This window comes from Canis aureus, chromosome 1 (assembly GCF_053574225.1).
Source record: "Canis aureus isolate CA01 chromosome 1, VMU_Caureus_v.1.0, whole genome shotgun sequence".
NCBI classification, from domain to species: Eukaryota; Metazoa; Chordata; class Mammalia; order Carnivora; family Canidae; genus Canis; species Canis aureus.
Window position 1 is genome coordinate 111730178 of NC_135611.1, and position 7620 is coordinate 111737797.

Genomic DNA, 7620 nt, shown 5'->3' on the forward strand with positions numbered 1-7620 from the left:
TTCTATAATTGTAGAATTTGTGATGTCAGTATTAGGCCAAGAGAACTTTAAGGAGAGAAGAAAAAAACAAAAACAACAAAAAAAGTGTTACCTGGCATTATAGAGGGCTATTTCATAATGATAAAAGTTTCAAGGTACCAGAAAATAATAACTACAGTTCGTACTTTATAAAGCGAAAATTGACAGAACCATGAAGAGAAAGATTCAAACTCAGTTGGAATTGAAGATTTAAAAAAAATTTTTTTTAAATTTATTTTAGAATGTGCATGAGCGGGGGTGGGACAAAGGGATAGGAAAAGAATCTCCAGCCGACTCCCTGCTGAGCCGAAGTCCCTGACAGCGCTCTGTCTCACCACCCTGATCGTGACCTAAACCCAAATCAAGAGTCAGAGGCTTAACGGACTGAATCACCCAAGTGCCCTGGAAATGGAGATTTTAACAGAGGTAAGTGTTGAGCCTTAAATGCATATATTGAAATGGATGTTAAAAATCCATCCAGAAAACATCAATCTCAGAAACTTTTAATAAAAAAACTGAAGAAAGCAGAAAGAAGAAAATAAGAGCAGATTAATAAAACATAAACACAATTAAGTGGATCCTCCCCTCGTACAAAAGGCCAAAAGAATGCCCTATGGATAAAGCAATAAAATTGATAAAAGTATGGTGAAAATGACTAAGAAAAAAACCATATAAGAAAAATACCCAGTATCAGAAATAAAAGGGAACATCACTAAATATTATGACAGTATTGTGAGCAACTTTATAAAAATATACTTGCAAATTTAAATGAAATCAATATGGTTCTAGAAAAAACACAAATATAATAAACTTACGTAAGAAACTTAATACTTGATGAAATGATGGAAACCTCCCTTTTGAGATTGGGAATGAGAAGACAATGCTGATTATAACTACTTCAAACTGTAGCGAATCTTGTATCCACCGAACTTGTTGAACTTATCTATAAATTTCAACATTAATGCCACCTTCATCTGGACCTTCTATACACTTAATCATGTTAATTGTAAGTAAGGACAATTTTATTTCTTCTTTTCTAATTTGTATACCTTGTCTTTATTTTTCATTTCTTCTTGAACTGGTTGAACTGGTCAGGATCACATATTTCCTCCGACACATTCTCAATTTTTATGTTTGCCTTGAATATTTTAAAGCAAATTCTAGGGACGCCTGGGTGGCTCAGCAGTTGTGTGTCTGCCTTCGGCTCATGCCATAATCCCAGAGTCCCGGGTCAAGCCCACATTAGGCTCTTTGTGTGGCGCCTGCTTCTCCCTCTGCATGTGTCTCTGCCTCTTTCTTTCTTGGGCTGTCATGAATAAATAAATAAAATCTTAAAAAAAAAAAAAAAAAGCAAATTCCAGAGATGTACTTTCACAATACCTTGGTATCTATCTCTTACTGGTAAGAACATTTTTTGAAGGGGATCCCTGGGTGGCGCAGTGGTTTGGCGCCTGCCTTTGGCCCAGGGCGCTATCCTGGAGACCCAGGATCGAATCCCACGTCGGGCTCCCGGTGCATGGAGCCTGCTTCTCCCTCTGCCTGTCTCTCTCTCTCTGTGGCTATTATAAAAAAAAAAAAAAATTTTTTTTTGAAGAAGACTCCACTCCCAAAGTGGGGCTTGAACTCATAACTGGGAGATCAAGAGTCACATGCTCCACTGCCTGAACCAGCCAGGTGCCCCTAATAAGAACATTTTTAAAGCCTAAAGGTATCATACAATTACACATTTAAGAAAAGTAAAAATATTTGTTTAATAATTTATACCCAAGTCCTGATAAAAAAATTTTACAATTGTGTTAAATATGTCTACTTACACTGATCTTTTTTGAATCCAGATATTTAAAAAGGCCCATACATTTATTTTATTGGTTATCACTATCACTATTAAATAGTTCTACAATAATGCACTTTTTCTTTTTTTAATTTGAGACTGGATTCATGGAAAATCACATTATTTTCCCTACATTTGGAATACTTTGGCTTTGACTAATTGCTCCAGCAACATTGAAACCTATAAATCAATGGAATAATAATTACAGGATTCTTGTGTCTTTTTATACTTTTGTGTTCCAAATTCTTCTGGGAAATCATCCTCCAAGAATCATGCCTGGCTTAATACAACATGGCACACACAGCAGATGCAGAAGTTCTTCCCACCAGAAGTAAACTGAAATCTTGAATGTAGTATGATAAAATATAACAACATAATTTAACATTTTATTTATTCATTCACATTTTCCCCATGATATCCTCCAATCCCTTCTCTACCCCATAAGAAATCATTCTAATTTTTTACCTTTTGGGTGTGTTTTTGTGTAAAATGTGTGCAGTTTGTGCACATGTGTTTTTAATTTACATAAATGATACTGTCATAAAATTCATTCTGGTGTTTTTCTCCATTTGGTGTATGCTTTGAAGATTTATCCACCCATCTAATTTATTTTATAGAACTCCATTTTCTGCATCCACATTTCTTTTTTTAAGTTTATTTTTTAAAGATATTATTTATTTATTTATTCCTGAGAGACATAGAGAGGCAAAGATATAGGCAGAGGGAGAAGCAGGCTCCCTGTGGAGAGCCCAATGGGGGACTTGATCCCAGAACCCTGGGATCATACCCTGAGCCAAAGGCGGACACAACCACTGAGCTACTCAGGTGCCCCTCTTTTTTTAAGTTTTTATTTAAATTCCAGTTAGTAACATACAGTGTAATAATATTAGTTTTAGGTGTACAATTTAGTGATTCAGCACTTAACATACAACACCCAGTGCACATCATAAGTACACTCCTTAATCCCCATCACTTATTTACTTATTTATGTATTTTAGATTTTTTTTTTAATGATAGTTACACAGAGAGAGAGAGACAGAGAGAGGCAGAGACACAGGCAGAGGGAGAAGCAGGCTCCATGCACCAGGAGCCCGACGTGGGATTCGACCCCGGGTCTCCAGGATCGCGCTCTGGGCCAAAGGCAGGCGCTAAACCGCTGCGCCACCCAGGGATCCCCTGTATTTTAGATTTTATTTATTTTTTTAAGGTGGCTCCACACCCAATGTGGGGATCAAACTCAAAACCCTGAGATCAAGAGTCACATTGTTCTACTGACTGAGCCAGCCAGGCACCCACCTCCATTACCTACTTAACCCATCCCTCCACACACATGCCCTCTGGTAACCATCAGTTTGTTCTTTATAGATATGAGTATGTTTCTTGGTTTGTCTCTACCTACTCTTCCCAATCCTATTGCCAGAAACAATGATATGAACACACATATTTGCCTATGGACCAATATGAGAATTTCCTTGAAATACCTACTCAAGAGTGAATTATTTCATGCATATGTGTATACTTAAATTTAGTATCACTAGATGAATGGCTATACCAGTCCACATTAACAAAAGGTGCATGTGATTCTTTTTGTGTAACTATCTCTTCACCTTCATTTGGATGACTCATAACCCTAAATTAAGCTGATGTATTAAATGTATATTAGTATCAGATTGTTTTAGTTAAATTTCTCTGATTTATAATACATTTGATAATTTTTTCAGATGCTCGGTAGCCTCATCTGTAAATGTCTACTTATACCCTTTGCCCCATTGTCTACTGTAGAGGCTACTTTCTTCTTTCCTTGTTTGTGTTATATATTTCTGATTATTGATACCTTATCAGTTTCAGAAATTACAAATATCCTTTCCTAACTGGACACATGTTTTTAAATTTTGGCTATTGTGTTCTTCATTGAATAGAAATCATTAGTCATAAGATAACTACTAAATTTTTTCTTAATCTATGTCCTTTGAAACTCCTAAGTGAAGAAATTTCTATTTCTGCTTGTTTAAAATTAAATTTCTAGAATTCTCTTTGATATGTAGGCTTGTATGTTTTGGAGGCTATGTATGTACATGTTATATGAGGATTCACTTTTATTTTCTCAAGAAAAATTATTAAAAAATAGTGATATTCATGGGTTTAAGATTCAATATTACAAAGATCTCAACATTCCCCAAAATGATCTGTAGTATCAGTCAAACCCCAATAACAGTATCACCATTTTCCCCTGGGAATTCCTAAGATTATTATAAACATCACATGGAAAATAAAAAGCTAAGAAGAGTTAGAATAATCTGAAATAAGAATGAAAAGGAAAGCTTATATTAGTAGACACTAAATCTTTTTTTTTTTTTTTTTTTTTTTTTTTTTTTTTTAGACACTAAATCTTATTAAAAATCTACAATATAAGACAGTCTGGCATTTGCTCAGGTATGGACAAATAAGAGAGTAGAGATCAAAATCTATATTGAAACAAACATTATACTTCAATTTGTATACAGAAAACACCACAACAGAGAGGGTAAAGAGATCTTGTTATATGCAATCTCTATATATGGATCTCAGTTGGATAAAAAACACTGGCCATTATCTCATAAGTTATAAAAATAGAAATACCAGGTCTGCAGATTTAAATTTGAAGAGTAAACAATGATATTTTAGGGAAAAAACACAACAGCTTTCTTACCTTGAAGTAGGAAGAATTTTTTTTTTAAGTAGGAAGAATTTCTTAAACAATACCAAAAAAATTCATATAATATGAAAGAAAAAATTGAAAAAATCATACTATTTTAAAGTTAAGAAACACTGTTAATTAAAACACTAATAGAATGAAACAGCAAGGGGTGCTTGGATGGCTCATTTGGTTAAGCATCTGCCTTCAGCTCAGATCATGATCCCAGAGTCCTGGGATCAAGCCCCACATTGGGCTCTCCGCTCCATGGGAAGCCTGCGTCTCCCTCTCCCTCTGCTTGCTGCTCTGCCTACTTGTGCTCTCTGTCAAATAAATAAATAAAATATTTTTTAAAAAAGGAAACGGCAAAAAGTGAGAGATATTTTTCAAAACGCATATGGAACAAAAGACTATTGTGTAAAATATAAGTCTTTCAAATCCATAAGAAAGGCACCCCAACATAAAACATGGGCAAAACACTTAAGTAAACAAGTCTGAAAAGAGGATGTAAAAGTAGCCAATAATCATGAAAAGGCACTAAACTCTGTATCATAAGGGAAATTAAAATTAAATTGTTATGAGATACCAGCATATTCTGATCAGAAAGGCTAAAATTTAAAACACTGAAAAAAAAAAAAACAAATGGGTAAAGATGACAATGCTTGCATATCACTAGTGAGAATATAAATTGGTATAACCACTTTGGAATACTGTTTGGAAATATCTACTAAAGATAAATATACACCCTATAATGCTTTAATCACACCCATATAAACATTCCTCAAATTAATGTATACATAAGTACAAGACATGTTTTAGACTGTTCACGTCAGTACTAAGCTTGATATCAAAAAATTGGAAATTACCCAATATCCATCAACAATGGAATGAATAGATTATGGTATGTTTACACACTGCAATAATATCCATCAGTGAAAGTAAAACAAAGTTCTCTGCTCCCAACAATATGTTGAACATCATGACATGATGTTGAATGAAGCCAGACATAAAATACATAATGTATTTTGTACATGGTGTATGATTCCATTTATGTACAAAACAGGCTAAATGAATCTATACTACTATGAGTTAGTAGCTACCACAGGGAAAAGAAAACTGGAATGAGCCAAGAGGGGACGTTTCTAAGATGTTGGGTTTGTCCTAGTCCTCTAAGAAGTGGACGCCAAGATGCTAAGCAAGACTTTTAATGAATAAATATTAGGGTGAACAATCTGTGAGAGAAAATGACAGGGAATGTGGGGAGGGGGCTGTCAGAACCATCAGATCATGGTACAGGTGTGACCCTGAGTGAAGGAATTTTAGAAGAAAGATTTGGTGATCATCCTAGACTGCCTTGTAATATAAGTAAAGTTCTTCAAAGCTGTCAGGGAGTCCCTGAAAAAAGGTCATTGGATGGAGGAGTGCCAGGGCTCCAATAATGGGCCCATTTTAGGATTTGTATTGTGTTGACTGGGAGCAATCATGGTAAGACTGGCTTCCATGCAAATGTGGTGGTGGATTTTTGAACACAGCAGCTGGAGCCTTTAGTCAATTATGCTTCCAGCAGTTGGTGATTGTGAAGCAGGAAACTGTCCGTTTGGGTTTATCTGATATTCCTTCATGTTTAGTTTTGATTGTGTAGTTTTGGTAGTAATAATAGTGGAGCAACACCACATCAGGAGACCTAAAATGTTGGTTTGTTCTATTATCAATAATATGAACATCTTAGCTAAGAGACTATTCACCAGATTTCTCCATGATATACCTACTATATTTCCTTTTATAATTAATAATACAGAGAGATATTTCAGGTGCATAGCATCTGTTTCGCAGTAACTGTAAACCAATAAGCCATACCTGCAGTCTTAGGAGTTGTGAGGACAAGAACTCTTTTTTTTTTTTTTCATCTATTGAGTTTTTTGTTATAAATATCCTGACAACCTATTATGGTATCTTATGACAGCAAAAACAGAACAAAACCCAAACCAAACCAAAGTAAAGGCACTGGGTTTCCAACATCATGTGCAGAGAAAAGTTTAACATAAAGCTGAGACTGCTATCCTTAGTGAGACCTGCTTGCCAGGCTGGCTCTTGATTGGTATCTGGGTGCTTGAATTGTCCTGGAGGATTCCTAACATTCCCTAAGAGTAGGTCACAGTGCCTAAACTCTTTGTGCAATGTGGTTTATGCGGAGTATCTATTTTCCTTCTGAGAGTCTCTAATTTTGGTACATTCCAGGCAGAGAATGCATACGTGACCAGCCCCCAATAAAAAAATCTAGGGCATTCAGTCTCTGATGCATCTCTCTGGCATCAATTATGTGTGTTATCACAATTTAGTGCTGAAGGAACTTGGTACATTGTGATTCCATAAGGAGAGGACTCTTAGAAGCTTACACCTGATTTCCTCCAGATTTCATCCTATCTTTGCTCATTTTTATCCTTTCAGTGTAACAAATCAGGTGTGAGTATTCCCGTCTTGTGAATACTCAAAGGGAATGAAAGAACATGGAAATAGCCTTAGGAACCCCCACACAAATTGAGACAGCACAGGCCTTACTAAATACCTAGCATCCCATAAATGTGTGGTCCAGAAAATCAACACTGAGGACCGGTCTCAACTAGATATGATTTGCTGAGTAAACCCCTTTAATCAACTACAATGAAAAATCACCACTGTGTCTGACTATGGAATAGCATCCAAACCTGCTCTTCATCTTTATTGGTTCCACATCTTGAGGGTCAACTGCTATTATTTTATGTTCTTTCTTCATGCACACTTTTAAAAAAATTATTTATTAATGAGACACACAATGAGAGGCAGAGACATAGGCAGAGGGAGAAGCAAGCTCCCTGCAGGGAGAGCCTGATGTGGGACTCAATCCTGGAACTCGGATCACGCCCTGAGCCAAAGACAGATGCTCAACCACTAAGCCACCCAGGTGTCCTCATGCACACCTTTAAAAATAGATACTTTTTTTTTTTATGCCTCCACAATGTATTTATTTATACTCATTTTGTTTCTAGCTCCAGGATTTGCCCTCTCGTTGTTAAGGATTTATGCTTAAAGCCCAGCAAGCATTAATCACAAAGATACA